General features: G+C 33.2%; 2 long non-coding RNA genes across 2 annotated transcripts; both read left to right on the top strand.

The window, feature by feature from the left end:
- The first annotated feature begins 938 nt into the window (after positions 1-938).
- On the top strand, positions 939-6,818 carry LOC140059371 (uncharacterized). Its single transcript, XR_011847171.1, has 6 exons — positions 939-1,350; positions 1,584-1,697; positions 5,257-5,377; positions 5,576-5,715; positions 5,849-6,019; positions 6,220-6,818. It is a non-coding gene; the product is annotated as an uncharacterized lncRNA (long non-coding RNA).
- Positions 6,819-13,023: 6,205 nt separating this feature from the next.
- Positions 13,024-14,072, top strand: LOC140059197 (uncharacterized). The gene is made up of 3 exons (XR_011847138.1): positions 13,024-13,276; positions 13,591-13,655; positions 13,754-14,072. It is a non-coding gene; the product is annotated as an uncharacterized lncRNA (long non-coding RNA).
- The last annotated feature ends 2,885 nt before the right edge of the window (positions 14,073-16,957 follow it).

Below are 16,957 nucleotides of genomic sequence, written 5' to 3' on the forward strand. Positions count from 1 at the left end.
AGTATATGCACACACAATTACGTTTGCCAGAAACTCGGAACCCAACGTTTACTGTCTGTAAAGATGTATACGGATCACTAAACCGTTATAAATAAAAGAGCTGTATATGCAGGGTAGATATAACATATATGTAATAAATTTAAATTTATTAACGGACCATGCTTCGGGCATAGCCCATCATAGTAAGTGACCAATGCTTCGGGCATAGCCCATCAAAGTGACCAATGCTTCGGGCATAGCCCATCAAAGTGACCAATGCTTCGGGCATAGCCCATCAAAGTGACCAATGCTTCGGGCATAGCCCATCATAGTAAGTGACCATGCTTCGGGCATAGCCCATCATAGTAAGTGACCAATGCTTCGGGCATAGCCCATCAAAGTGACCAATGCTTCGGGCATAGCCCATCATAGTAAGTGACCAATGCTTCGGGCATAGCCCATCAAAGTGACCAATGCTTCGGGCATAGCCCATCATAGTAAGTGACCAATGCTTCGGGCATAGCCCATCATAGTAAGTGACCAATGCTTCGGGCATAGCCCATCATAGTAAGTGACCAATGCTTCGGGCATAGCCCATCAAAGTGACCAATGCTTCGGGCATAGCCCATCATAGTAAGTGACCAATGCTTGGGGCATAGCCCATCAAAGTGACCAATGCTTCGGGCATAGCCCATCATAGTAAGTGACCAATGCTTCGGGCATAGCCCATCAAAGTGACCAATGCTTCGGGCATAGCCCATCATAGTAAGTGACCAATGCTTCGGGCATAGCCCATCATAGTAAGTGACCAATGCTTCGGGCATAGCCCATCAAAGTGACCAATGCTTCGGGCATAGCCCATCAAAGTGACCAATGCTTCGGGCATAGCCCATCAAAGTGACCAATGCTTCGGGCATAGCCCATCAAAGTGACCAATGCTTCGGGCATAGCCCATCAAAGTGACCAATGCTTGGGGCATAGCCCATCAAAGTGACCAATGCTTCGGGCATAGCCCATCAAAGTGACCAATGCTTCGGGCATAGCCCATCATAGTAAGTGACCAATCGTATCCAACAATGCATTGAATCTAGTTAAATTTGAGCCAGAGCCAATCGGGCTTGCTTATTAAGCTTTATGCACAATTATATAATCTAATTTTCAAACGGATGTTTATTGAAGTGCCGCACACGATAGGCCATGTCACATGGTAAGTAATGTTTCTATTTATAGTTTATTGACACGAATAATAAAGAGATAATAAATGTATTTTAAATTTATCGGTTTAAATTTTCATATAATTTTTTTTTTTTTTTTCACATGTGGACAACGACAAATCAACATGTACTGCAACCAAGACTGGTAACAAACATAGTAAGTATGTTTTAGTTTGATAATTTATTGTAAAAATAAATAGCTATGCAAAGAAATATGACGATAAAAATACAATACAAAACATGAACTTTTTATTAAATTTTAACTTTTTATTAATATTACAAGCTGAGCAATTGCGTTGTACTTTGTGAAAGAACACCTTTCTGCTTAACAAGTTTTTCTGTTAGAAAGACATTAAAGTATTTGTATGAATGTGAAATATTGTTTTTTAGATTTCCAAATACTTGTATGGAGTAAGCCCACCTGGTAACACTCATGTTATGGGGATATCATCATGGTTCACACCAGAATGTATCTGCCAAATAAGCTCACATCACATAATAATGGTAAGTACCAAAAATCTTGTAATAGTAACCCACACCCAAATAGTAACCCCCCTTCAATAGTAACTGTAATATACGGATTAGTAGAGCACCCTCTATGTTAGAGAGTATAAGGATAGAGAATAAAATGATGGCGAAGCAAGCACATGTGTTTCCGTGTATTTATTAACGGTACGAACATTTATATTGGCGACGAGGATAAATATGTGAGTTAATATAATAAGTGAAGGATAAGCTGACAAAAGAACAACTTAATTGAAGATAAATTAAAGAGAGTGGCGTCACACGATCTGTTAGCTCGTACGCTGACTAGATTTGACCCAGATGAAAACCCGTCCAACACAGCGGCGAGGTGGGATATGAATAGCCAGGCTAGATACGTACTTCATAGCAAAGAGTATTACAAAGGATGAACAGTCCCAACTGTTGCTTTTAGCCAGGACTAAAGTCTATGACATTTACAATACATTGGCAGAAAGAAACGATAAATTTCAAAATGTGAAAGAAAAATTAACACAACATTTCAGTCCTGACACGGCTACGAAATATGGCCAAGCACTGTGAATTTGCTGATCTGGCTAAAGAACTAAGAGCACAAATTTTACAGAAAACTGTAAATAAGAAGTTGCGCAGAGAATTCTTGAAACAACCTGATTGGACATTAGACAATGTTTTGAAGGAAGCCAGGGCTATATAAGTGTCGGAGGTATGAGCAACAGATATGGAAAAAGTAGAAATTCATAAAGTACAAACTGGACACAGACCAGTTCAATCACAACCACAAAATACAAAATGTCGAAACTGTGGAGCCACAGGGGAAGTTAGAAGCTTTCTTAGTATGGTTAATTATAGCACAAAGTATGTGCCCGATTTTGCGACGAAAAAGAAAAATGTTAACTTTGTGTGGAAAAATGAGCACCAACAAGCATTCGATGAGTATATTCCTTGCACTTTGTAATGCACCAGTCATGGGTCATTTTCAAAACGCGAAAGAGACATTTGTGATAATTGACGCAAGCCCTGTAGGAGTATCCGTGATCCTTTCACAAAATACGCCAAAGCACGATGATAACAGAATAGTAGCATATGCCAGTCAAAGCCTGTCCAATGTAGACAAAAGACATTCGCAAACGGAAAAAGAGGCACTTGTCATTGTCTAGGCAGTGGAACACTTTCATTTATTTTTATTTGGAGAAAAATTTACGCTTATCACCGACACAAGCTTTTGGAAGTTGCCTTTTGAAGTTATCTATGGAAGTTCCACATCAAAGCCATCAGCAAGAATTGAACGCTGGGTACTACGTCTTCAACCATAAACTTTTGAAATATAATATAAACCAGGTGACCAAAACCCTGCTGACTACATGTCAAGACACCCAGTTTATACTTGTAAGTATAATGTTAATGACGATACTGAAGAATATATAAAATTTATAACACTAGAGGGTGAGCTCGCTTTGCTCGCTCTCCCTCTAGGAAGTGTAGACGATGGTTCTCTGAATGATAATGACTCGGGACGTAAACAGTTTTAGAAGGACATTCTGGCCTGGACAATTTCGGTCGGTTACCGTTTTGATATTTGTAAAACTAAACGTACTCACTAACCAAAGTGTCTTTGATTAATAGCGTTTAAGGCGTATAGTGTTTATTGTAGATATGAAAAGTGGTAAAAAAGAATAACAAATGCTTGGTCAATTGTAGATAACAGTCCGAAGAAATCTACTAAAAATAGTATAATTGGGTTATAAATATAATATTGTGGATGGGCGTTTATTAGATGTATTTGGGGTGGGGTTGAGTAGCGAGATATTATTTTAATTGATGTTTTATTGGGGAAGTGTTCCGGGCGTTTATTCAAATAAATACCATCCTAATTGGTATAATTAATACATTATTCCGCGACACAGTGGCCTAAGAAGAAAGACGTTTTAGACGGCTTGCAAAAAAAAATGTTGTTAATGCTACTAAATTGGTCGCTTAATTTTACAAATCTCGTACAAAACTGCTGAATGGTGTTGAATTTTTAAGGATCACTAAAAAAGGCAAAAAATAACAGTAATTTGAAATCTTGATTTGAAAAGCAGCCATGTTTTGTAAGTTGTTGCATCACATATCATGCAACTTGCTCACAATGGGTGAATCTACAAAAACCATGCTGGGCCGCCAAATTAAAACAGTGTTTAGTCTCGGCAGCCGTCCAACCGTATCGACTGATCACATAGTTTGCAGTTTTAATTATTCCTGGATCAATGCTCAGTATAGTCGGTCGAGTTTGAATCTGTGAAATGTGTAAGTAAGTATCACCGCTTTAACAATTCACAATGTGTGAGCATTTTGAGGTAATTAATTTGTATGATTTAGGTTGTGTTTCCGCAGCTTTATGTCCATGCATTTATAAATTTCTGAATTGCAACCAAATTTGATCCTCGTCTTCAGATAAATTATTCTTCTTCTATTAACCCATTTAGTAGCACCTCCGTTGGTTGGCCTAAGTTGGTAAACATCACCTACGGTATTTGTTTTATACAGTTACAATGTATGAAGTTTCCGAATATTATCGACCATCAAAGTGTTCCCTGCAAATTAGAACTCGCTCACCAATTTTGAACTGTTCAGAATTTTTTGGTGGATGACGTCTTTCTTCCCTATCCGCAGCCGCTCTCAGCCTAGAACTCACCACTTCTGCTGCTCTTTGCATCATTTTTTATTGTTGCTCTATATAGTCTTCATCCCAAATTGAGCTTGCATTATCTAGGATAAGGTCGATAGGCAATTTTGGTTCTCTCCCCATCATCAATAAGTAAGGCGTAACACCGTTCACCGTATGTTGGGTGGTATTATAGATAACTACTACATGTCCTAGCATCTCAGACCATCGTCTTCGCTCTGCTGGTTTCATAGCTCTCAATAAGCTGCACAAAGTTAAGTTTGCCTGTTCCCAACTGGGTGGTAACCTGAAGTTCTGGATTTTGTTATGTTATACAGTTTGCACAAAGCCAAAGTTTTTACTCTGATCTGAATGAATTCAACCGGGTACCCCATAGCAAACAAACCAATGATCTTTCAGAGCTCTCTCTACCCCCTTTTGCGGACTGGTCTTTGCAAGCGACAGTAGCAGCAAACTTTGAATAGGCATCTGTCATTACAAAGACATCTTTGAACCCTCCTATTCCTCTGTCGAGCTTTAGGAAATCAATAGCTAAAGTTCTAAAGGTTTGAAAGCGAGAAGATGATGTAGTGGTGGTCTGATTTTAGAGGTTTGTGATTTACTCACAGCACACCGAAAACATCGGCCTTGGCTTCTGGCTAATAAGATCTGGAGTACCAGTGGTGGACTTCGCTGTGTGGTTAGGCCTTGGAGTGCTGTCGTTAATGCTTGTATCATATCATCCATCTCTGCCATATTGCTATGTTAAAATATGGGAATAATTAATCTATGCACAATGTCAATATGTAGTATAATAATGGACTAAAGGATATGCAATTAAAATAAAAAACAAAGCATTAATGAAAAATATCACTGATGAAATTTTAAGAAAGAATGTCATTTTATTGTTTGCAGGAAAATTGGTGCTAGGGCAAGTAAAACAAATTGCCCGTTGACGTTGCCAACCCATAAAGATGATACTAGTCTGTGGCAGTGTCGATTCTGTTTACAGGATGACTTTCCTGAACTAAGTGAGGTACCTAAAACATTACTTATTAAACAAATATTTGCGCAAAGTATCTACATAAATTAATATTGTAGTATGAGAGGACAGGTCTATCAAACATCTCCAAATCAAATGCTTAAATCTTCCCTTGCACGTTGTGTAGTGTCCATGTAATCAGTGTGTTTTTCTTTGTCATGTTTCTAATTTTATTCATTTGATTTTGTGTAGGTATGGAGTCATCTTGAAGGTGGTAATTTACCCAGGTCAAGCAATTGGTGTCAAAGTGCGTCTTTATAATGGGTTGATGTGATTTATTCCAACAAAAGCAATTAGTGATAAACATGTTAAAAACCAAGAAGATAGTGAAGGTAGGTTTAACATAAATACCATTTATCTTTTAATTAGTACTTAAACCAAACCTTTTGCTATTTAAGCCTATTTCAAGATCACACTAATGTCATTGCTTAACATATAACTTCATGATGATCTTACACATTGTAGAGTGACTAAGGTGGATGTTGATATGTTTATGGTAGATCTAAGAAGCAGAAGCTCAGACCTCTAGGACAGCAAAGGAGAATGGGTGCCACAGAAAAATATTTACAAACAACCATGATGCAGCAGATGAGGCCACAAGAAAGAGGACAGTATAAAGAAAGCTTAGCCAATCAAGTGAGTTTACAGTTTGTAATGAAGTCGTTGCTCCACCAAGATCAGGAAAACTTAATTTAGAATATGGTCTGGTATTGTTCCATACTCACCATATTAAAAGTTATAACAAATAGATTTAGAAACATGTATAGCCTACATCATACAGAAGAGCTAGCTACAAATGCTTAATAACGTCTGTTTTCAATATTTGTTCTTCACAGCTTATATCAAGCGTGTTATTGTTCATTTAACAACATTACCTTCAAACATGCAGAGAAAGTTCTGGTGGATATGGACCAAGGAGAGGCATTGTTAAACCAATTTGCATGTATTCTCTATAAAATCCTTTTTTTTGTCTTGTGTGTGTTCGTCCCACTTTTATTATCATACTCTGTTATAAGTATTATATTTTTAAAGCATATTTTTTCCTCTCGTTTATATGTTACAATGTTAAAAGTAAACATTTGCTGTATATGCATAAAATGATTGATTTTGATGTTTGTAAAATCATATTAAAAATAATTAAATTATATAAAAAAAATGGCAATAAAAAGATGATAAAAATTGATTAAAAACGTACTTTTGACAGTTGTCATTATTCTATAATGTTCGTGTTCGGGTAGAGAGGCTATAAACTCAGGGGAGGAATATAAAATACTCTCCCTTTTCACCAAGACAAAAAAGGATGACATGAGTATGAAGAATGAACAAGTTTGGAAATAAGATATTTAGAATGGATAGCATGGAGTGATCTATTTAATGAGAACCGTAAGGTTAGAGTCTATAGAGTGTGCAAGTCCAAAATAGTATTTTGGTTCTGTGTGTATGTGAGACGCTTCATACCCGGATGTAAACTTTAAAAAAAAAGGTATATATCTATACTAAAAAAAGACTTTAAATAACTTTATACATCCAACGCCTTAAATTAAATTCCCACTTTGCTTGAGATATTGGAATGGATGCTTTGTTATTAATGTGTCTATAAAATATCGAAGATTTGTTTTTCTCAATAAACTTATATCTATATAATATACATAATATAATAACAGGATTTTTATAGCGCACTGTAGGCATATATACTTTGCATGAGCAAGTATAATAACAGCGCACTTTGATAAAAGTACTTTGACAAATTATTAAAATAAAAACAAATTGTATAACGAATAAAATTCGGAACTACTGTATTTACGCCCATTGGTTTGTTATACACTATTCCTTCACTTCAATATGTAGGCTAACAAATTAAAGCAATAGGAACTTTGACTTTACGCAAATACATAACGAAAGTATAAAAATGACTATATTATTTTTGGTGTTTTTCGTGGTGTATTAATTATTTGATACGTAGAGATAAAAAAAAGTGGATAAAAATCGAATGAAAAACACATTGCTGCGGAAACACGAATTAAGTTTATTCATTTACATTTTATTTTTATTTCACTGGTTTCAATACAAATCGGGGTTTTTTTTAACAAACAAACTGCCAATCAATACAATTCGGAACTACTTACGGCCATTGATTTAGTTATACACAGAGTATTCCTTTACTTTGAAATATCTGTAAGCTACAAAATGAAAGCATTATTGGATTTGGGGTGCGCCTCAGATAGTTACAACGTGCATGAGCGGGACAGACTTCTGTCAATCAGTCGGCAGAGATTACACAATTTTAGTGATAACATGAATTGGTAAGTTATCGAATTAAGATGTAAAGTATTGGAAATAATAACAATGATTATGACTCAACACAAAAAGTAGTCGAAATTAGATTGGTGTATTTTTCGTTGATATTTGATATTTAGCGGAAACACGACACTCATTTGGATTCATGTGTTTGTGTTTTTACAATTTACATTTTTGTTTATTTCATAGTTTTTTATATTCTCCTCAAGTATTCTCAATTGTTCTTTACGTCAGAGTAGGGCAAAACATCTAATCACTCAACTCCCTGACGCAAAACTACAATTACAATCCTGTTGGTGCAGTAGGGCCTACCCGCTGCTTACTTGGGCTCGAATCTAACCACTAGCCATCAGCGCAAGCTCGGTGGTCTAGAGGTATATACGCCAGGCTAGTGATCTGGAGGTCGTGGGTTCGAGTCCCAACCGAGAACTACTACTACTAAGTATTCTCCAATGAACAAGGGGAAGAGCGACTTCCCCGCTATGAACAAAGGAAAGAGCGACTTCCCCGCTATGAACAAGGGGAAGAGTGACTTTCCTGCTATGAACAAGGGGAAGAGTGACTTCCCTGCTATGAACAAGGGGAAGAGTGACTTCCCTGCTATGGACAAGGGGAAGAGTGACTTCCCTGCTATGGACAAGGGGAAGAGTGACTTCCCTGCTATGGACAAGGGGAAGAGTGACTTCCCTGCTATGGACAAGGGGAAGAGTGACTTCCCTGCTATGGACAAGGGGAAGAGTGACTTCCCTGCTATGGACAAGGGGAAGAGTGACTTCCCTGCTATGGACAAGGGGAAGAGTGACTTCCCTGCTATGGACAAGGGGAAGAGTGACTTCCCTGCTATGGACAAGGGGAAGAGTGACTTCCCTGCTATGGACAAGGGGAAGAGTGACTTCCCTGCTATGGACAAAGGGAAGAGTGACTTCCCCGCTATGGACAAGGGGAAGAGTGATTTTCATGCTATGAACACAGCCGATGCATTCTCTATACTAAATAATAACTGTGAACTGATTATTGTCATTGCTTTCCACAATAAAACTACTATTTGATTGTTTTATCAAACAAATAAATAGATAAAATAAGCCAGCGTGTTAAGAGATTTTCATAGAATTTAGGCGCCTCTTCTAATAGGACAAATTAGTTAAAGCAAAATAAATGTAAGTGGTAATGGATAATATATAAAATGGCCGTTCGTTAAAAACACAACACACACTCGAACCTTGCAAACAAATATGCCGCACAATTAAAATAGTTGCATATATTAGCGAAGGATCCAATGAAATCGTTTATAACAATTCAGTTTTTGAATGGCTGCGTGACGTGCACCTGTACGTCTTCACCGGTTTAGCGGAACGGGTTTTGCAGTGTGGGTAAGTAACAGAACATTATTTTGTACATTTTAATAAATTATATTAATCTAAATAATCCACTTTTTAATGTTAATAGTCTATATTCACTCCCTGAATCGAATTAAGAATAATATATTGAAGCCTCTAACCACCTCTATTACTAATAGTCTACAATACCAGTAGCTAGGCAATTGCTTGTTTTGGAATTCACTCTGTTTGGTCTCCCGTCGTCGTCGGCGGTTATCGTTGACATGTAAGAACCTAAGCCAACAAGGACACGTTTCCCAATACAATTCCAGTTATTATAAAAGTTGTATATCGAATGAAATTGTGGAAAATGTAGACGGCATTTTGACCACCATTTAATCCAAGAGGCGAATAATTATTAATTTCCGGTCATCGTACCAAAATAGAGAGAATTACTCTACTACATTACCAAACTAGTTTGACAAAAAAAAATGTGTGATGTGCCCAAATATGGTAGTGATATTCCTAAGTTTTGTAGTGATCATCTTGAGGTCCATGAGCACATCACATATTTTGTCACATAAAGGTTGATATTGTAGGCAGAGCGTTACTAAATTACATGTAGGCCTATTTAAACATTATTTAGATTTTAAGTAAATCCACTTTCCCACTAATTCTTAAGCCACAGTGACATATGTATGGTACATTAACAATAAATATTCTTTTTAGGGGTAATCAATGTATTTTTGTCTTTCCAGAGATTGAAGATAATTTTTTTTCTTTAGCAAATTTAGATTTTGTAACTTTTAAAAACTGAACATCTAAACGCAGCGTGACTTGAATGGCTTCCGTACCCTTTTAGAGTTTCCAATCATTTAGTTCACATTACCATAACCTACAAAGTAATAGCCGGCCTAACTTTCATCAATCATGACGTCATCTAATAATATTGGTTTGTTTTTCAGGTTCAGAAGAGGTGCACCGCGCGCGTTCATTCTTTTTATTCACATTTTTACATAATATAATAATTATTAACTAACTCAGATGGGTACGGAAGCCATCAATATAAATAAATGATAATTTTTTAGCGTAAATTAAAAAAAATATTAACCTCCTACATTGAATGATTATATTATTCTTGTTTGTGAATGATTATCAACGTAGTCTACGTCATCGTAGGTCATCGTAGTTTACGTCATCGTAATACTGTACAGCATAAACGATACAGAGACTAAAACACGATAATGTCGAGGTAAGGTATTTATGTTTTATCGATTTTACGTGATTTTCTTTTAATACCTTTCGATAAATAACTATTATAAAAACGCATTTATAAAGTTAGTATTGCGTTACCTTACTTGCAGGTCTATTTATTAGTCGCTTGCAACGCGACTCTACGGCTCACTATGTCGGTCGGTCGGTAAACACTAACCTGAGCACGCGACTGCAACCATGTATTGCCTTGTATTAATAACTGATAACCGTTTAAAATAAACATAACTGGGTCATACAAATATTTTTTTCATTTAATGATGAAATTCTACGTAGGCCTAAATCCATTTGATGATAGTGCAAATAAAATAAAATTCTATTTCTTAATTTCCAACCCAAACCAGTTATCATAATGTGTAACTAATAATTTTATTCTTTTCAGGTTAATCAAATATATTTTTATTTTTTCAGATAATGGAGTTTTTCTGGTAACCGTTTAAAAGAAACATAACTGGACCCACTTAACAATTTTTGTTTCAGGTTAATCAAATGTATTTTTATCTTTTCAGAGATTGGAGTTATTATATTTTAAAATGTCCAACCTAAACCAGTTATTATAATGTGCAACTAATAATATTTATTCTTTTTCAGGTTAATCAAATGTATTTTTATCTTTGCAGAGATTGGAGTATTTCTATTTTTCTTTTGGAGATTTTCTTTTCATACCTTTAAATAAATAACTTATAAACACGCAATTATAAATTCTCATATACCTTACTTGTAGGTCTATTTATTTTAATACCATTTAAAGACAAAACACAACTGTCATGGACCCATTTCGATTGTACCATAAAAATATTATTTCCATTTACGTATAAATTAATTATTTCCAACCCCAACCAGTTCCCATAAATGTGCAACTAACAATATTTATTCTTTTTCATGTTAACCAAATGTATTTGGATCTTTTCAGAGATTGGAGTTTTGCTTTTAGAGATTTTCTTTTGTTATCTTCCAATAAATAAAACGCTATTATAAATTTACAATTTTCATTGTAGTATCTGTTACCTTACTTGTAGGCCTCTTTATTTTAATAATCGGTAACCGTTTAAAAGAAACATAACTGGGCCCATTTTTTGTATTATTTCTATTTACTTATATTCCTAATTCTATTTCATAATTTCCAAACCAAACCAGTTATCATAATGTGCAACTAACAATATTTTTTTCAGGTTAATCAAATTTATTTTTATCTTTTCAGAGATTGGAGTTTTTCTATTTTTCTTTTGGAGATTTTTTTTTTAAACCTTTAAATAAATAACTTAGTATTGGTTACCTTACTTGTAGGCCTATTTATTTAATAACTGGTAACCGTTTATAAGAAACACCCATTTTGTTTGTACCATAAATATTATTTCCATTTACGTAGGCCTACATCCATTTGATGATGGTGTAATTAAATACAATTAATTCTATTTCAAAATTTCCAACCCAAACCAGTTAATATCATAATGTGCGACTAACAATATTTATTCTTTTTCAGGTTAATCAAATGTATTTTTATCTTTTCAGAGATTGGAATTTTTCTTTTGGAAATATTCTTTTTATACATTTAAATAAATAACTTATAAACACGCAATTATAAATTCTCATATACCTTACTTGTAGGTCTATTTATTTTAATAAACGGTAACCACATAAAAGAAACATAACTGGACCCATTTTGATTGTAACATAAAAATATTATTTCCATTTACGTAAAAATTAATTCTATGTCGTAATTTCCAACCCCAACCAGTTCCCATAAATGTGCAACTAACAACATTTATTCTTTTTCAGGTTAATCAGATGTATTTTTATCTTTTCAGAGATTGGAGTTTTGCTTTTGGAGATTTTATTTTTTTACCTTTAAATAAATAACTTATAAAAATGCAATTATAAATTTTCATGTATTGGTTACCTTACTTGTAGGCCTATTTATTTTAATCTGGTAACCGTTTAAAAGAAATATAACTGGACCCAACTAACAACATATTTTTTTTCAGGTTAATCAAATGTATTTTTATCTTTTCAGAGATTAGAGTTTTTCTATTTTTGTTTTGGAGATTTTCTTTTTATAGTTGTCAATAAATAACTTAGTATTGGTTACTTGTAGGCCTATTTATTTTAATAAATGGTAACTGTTTAAAAGAAACATAACTGGACCCATTTTGATTGTACATTGTAAATAGTATTTCCATTTACGTAGTATTTAATTAATTATATTTCTCAATTTCCAACCCAAACCAGTTATCATAATGTGCAACTAATAATGTTATTTTTTTCAGGTTAATCAAATGTATTTGTATTTTTTCAGAGATTGGAGTTTTTCTATTTTTCTTTTGGAGATTTTCTTTTTTTATCTTTCAATAAGTAACTTATAAACACGCAATTATGAATTCTCATATAGTATTGGTTACCTTGCTTGTAGGTCTGTTTATTTTAATAATCGGTAACGGTTTAAAAGAAACATAAGTGGACCCATTTTGATTGGAGGTACACACAGTGGCTTAGGCTGCTTTTGTGCTTTCCTGGCAGCTAGTGACTATGATTTTATATTTTCTTTTGCGTTGTTTTTGTTTAATTTGTTGATTTGTATTATATTTTGTAAAATGTATCTTTTGCCTGAATAAATAATAATAATAATATATTATTTCCATTTGCGTAGCCTAAATGAATTTGATGATGTTGCAAATAAAATTAATTCTATTTCATAATTAATAATAACACAGTTATCATAATGTGCAAATAACAATATTTATTCTTTTTCAGGTTATCAAATGTATTTTTATCTTTTCAGACTTTTGGAGTTTTTCTATTTTTTTCTTTTGGAGATTTTCTTTTTTTATCTTTCAATAAATAACTTATAAAAACGTTATTATAAATTTACATTTAGTATTGGTTACCTTATTTTAATAATCGGTAACCGTTTAAAAGAATCAAATGTATTTTTATTTTTTCAGAGATTGGAGATATTTTTTTGTACTAATAGAATTTAACGTTTTCACGTAAATACATTATATCATAGGTAGGTATGTCTTATTAAACATTTAATATCCTGCAAAATATGGTATCAAACTAAGACAATATAAAAAAATGAAATAATCTTGGTTTTGTTTCGATTGGTAAGTGTGCCCAAGACCAACAATTACAACTCCCTGCATTCTAATATTATTTCGTATAGATTACAGATCAGATTACTATCTAGAGTATGCCAATACTATATACTTGTTTATAAGCCTATTTCTAACCTCAACAGTGACGGAAGCCTCTTACTAAATTAAAAAATCTAAGCAATGTTTAAAATGTAATTTTCAGAATTTCTTTTTGTTTTTTTTCTAGACTGAGTAATGAACGTAGTGTATGCCATCGTTGTATAAAAACTGTATCAAATACATCACGTAAATGTAAGTCCAATAATGTAGAGTCCATTTTTATAATAAACAATTTGCTTTTAATGTTTTTGTTTAGGCATATAATTGCTGTATTTTAAAATATTTTATAGATTGGGAACGCGCGACAAGAACCGAACAACGCGCGACAAGAACCGAACAACACGCGACAAGAACCGCACAACGCGCACGACAAGAACCAAACAACGCGCGACAAGAACCGCACAACGCACGACAAGAACCGGCAAAAGTACGAGAACCGGACAAAATACGAGACAGACTATGACAAATATATTGTGTTCTAATTTAGCAATTATAATGAAACAAAAATGTGTCTTATTTTAATCGAAGTAAACACTTTGAAATGTCCATAATTCATCAATACAACTACACTAACTTGCTTAACCATTTTACTTCATTTTTTCTAATTCACTAATTCGTTTGTACATCTTGTTGTTGTCGTTCGTTTTCATGTAATGGTATCCCTCTTTTATTTTACATCCCTCTCTCCATATTATATATCCCCTTTCTTAGCTAGTGGATAAAGGTATGTATGTAAGTAGGCCAGATATGGAAATAAGTCCTATGTATGTAAGTTTAAGTAAGTCCATGTGTGTAAGTGTAAGTAAGTCAGTCCAGCTAGGTAGACCATGTATGTAAGTAGGTCATGTATGTAAGTTCTATGTAAGTCCAGGTATGTAAGTTGGTCATATAAGTAAGTCCAGGTATGTAAGTTGGTCATATAAGTAAGTCCAGGTATGTAAGTTGGTCATATAAGTAAGTCCAGGTATGTAAGTAGGTCATGTATGTAAGTCCTATGTAAGTAAGTCCAGGTAAAGTAGGAGATGATACCATTACATGTCTGCTCATTTTAAACTTGTGTGTTACCAGCTAATATTTTACTATCATTTCACTTTATATCTTTTTCATATTAACATCACTGTAATCTTGATAACTATTATAATACCTATTGATCAGGAAAACAAAAAACATAAATATATTTATACTTGTTGATTGATATTATTATGAATAAACACAATACCATTATTAATACTTTATGCCTATTGCTGTTTTTATTTATTAATAAATTTAAAATTGATTCTAAAATTATTTATTATATATATATATAAATAAATCCAAAGGCAAATTACTGAAAAAATGACAATGCTGTGGGTATCAGTGGCGGGATCTCAATGGAGATACAAAAATATAAAGCAAAAAGCTAAATCAAAACGATAAAGTAAACAGCCAGAAAAGTTAGCAGAGCTTTCGGGCAACACTAGCCCTTCATCAGTGCATATATTTATAATTGAGATTAAATTGTTTACAATGTTGACTGCAAGGTTTGCTCAGAAATTGATTTATAAATCAACGTTGTAAAATCACAATAGTATTATCATTATTTCATATTTGTAACTTATTTAATAAATATCCAGTGTGAATGACTGGTAAAAGTTGTCCATTTGTTTAGAATCCAAATGATTTCATATTATAAATAAAGAACCAATTTTTAAAAGTGTCCTTGCTTATTATAGAATTGAACATTTATTACTAAACTGAAAAGAGCGGTAAATTAAAATATAAGAGCCCTTTTAGTATATAACACCTAATACAATGTTTCTAAGGGCTTTACAGTACACAAACAAAATGATCCATAAATATCCCAAAATAACGACAAAAAAAAGGAAGAAAAGCAGAGCACTTTGAAGCTCGCCGAAACAAGTATTCAAATTCAAAAAGAAGGAAGGAGATGTTGCTTAACCACTAAAAAAATCTATTGATGTTCCCTCTTTAATTATTATTCCAAGACGAGCAGATGAAAAGATCTGTTGCCATAAAGGATTAAATTACAATATAAAAGAAAATAATAATACATTCTCGTTCATAAACACTTGCTAACGTCAATAAAATAATTAATCTTTTATTGAAATCTCCATTCATTGATGTGTTTTAAATGCTTTATATAGTAAGTCTGTAAGAATTAAATTGTGGTTTTAATATTTTCTTTTATCAAAATCATTTTAAATCAATGCATACAAAGAAGACAATTACATTGAACACTTTGCAATCCAAAATATTATATTTAAATAATTTAAAGAATATTACAGACAATCATCGACATTATTCACGTATAAATTCATACACTTATTTTCATTTCGTTTATTTTCCACTCTTCAAATGCACTTATTTGATTGATTATTTTAAAATGTAAATATCAATTAAGTTTAAAATTAATTAATATCAAGATAAAATAATGATAAATTAAAAGTTCGGAACCTTGTTTTGTCTTCACAATGAGGCATTCATTCTATTTAAAATGATTAATTGAAAGTTTATTTAGAGATTATATTTTCGACGTAGTTTAAATAACTAATTTAACATATATTTATGTCTAAATGATGCGCGATGTTTAACTATAATTTAATATCGTTATTGTCATTATATTACTTTAGTAGTTAATACAAATTAAAATAATCCGTCTTTCTGTAATGATATTATGATCATTCCAAATCAAACGTTACAGACAACCGCTTGTACATAATTCTATTCGTATTAAGTAAGTTTTAAAGATCACTTTAAAATCACTTGTACGATGCTTTATTATTATGTTAAATTCAATCTATTACAAATTATTTTTTCACTATGTCGCTTAAGTGAAAATAAATATCGCTCCCCTGCTTTCTGTGTATAGGCCTAATCAATTCCGAAAAAATTAAATTCTGAATGTATATTTTATTTATACAAGTCTACTAAACAGTCAACACTATTTATTTTATATTTAAAAATGATAAAAATATTAAATTATTCACAATTTGAGTTTATATTTTTCCATGTTTTACCATTTACATGGCGATTTAAATCCATGTGCGTTTCGACGCCTGTCCGATTAAAATCGCGCGCTTCCATCATCACCAAGTCCATCTCGACAGGTACCAGCACAGCTCTCGAACCACGAACCACGAACTACTACAGCAAACCTACGTACGTCTGACTCTCCGAGCCACATAACAACTTACTGTAAGTCGAAGTTAATTTGTACCCGATAAACATAAGCATCAACCGTTACTTTGAAACTTTGTTTGACGAAATTTGCCTTCCATAATACTGAATCAATACTTTATTTGACGAATTTTGCCTTCCATAATACTGAATCAATACTTTATTTGACGAATTTTGCCTTCCATAATACTGAATCAATACCTTGTTTTGACGAATTTTGCCTTCCATAATACTGAATCAATACTTTATTTGATGAATTGTGCCTTCCATAATACTGAATCAAAACTATTTTAACCATCTCAAGTTTGTAAAAAAAA

The sequence above is a fragment of the Antedon mediterranea genome, chromosome 9 (genome assembly GCF_964355755.1).
Source record: "Antedon mediterranea chromosome 9, ecAntMedi1.1, whole genome shotgun sequence".
In the NCBI taxonomy this organism is placed as follows: domain Eukaryota; kingdom Metazoa; phylum Echinodermata; class Crinoidea; order Comatulida; family Antedonidae; genus Antedon; species Antedon mediterranea.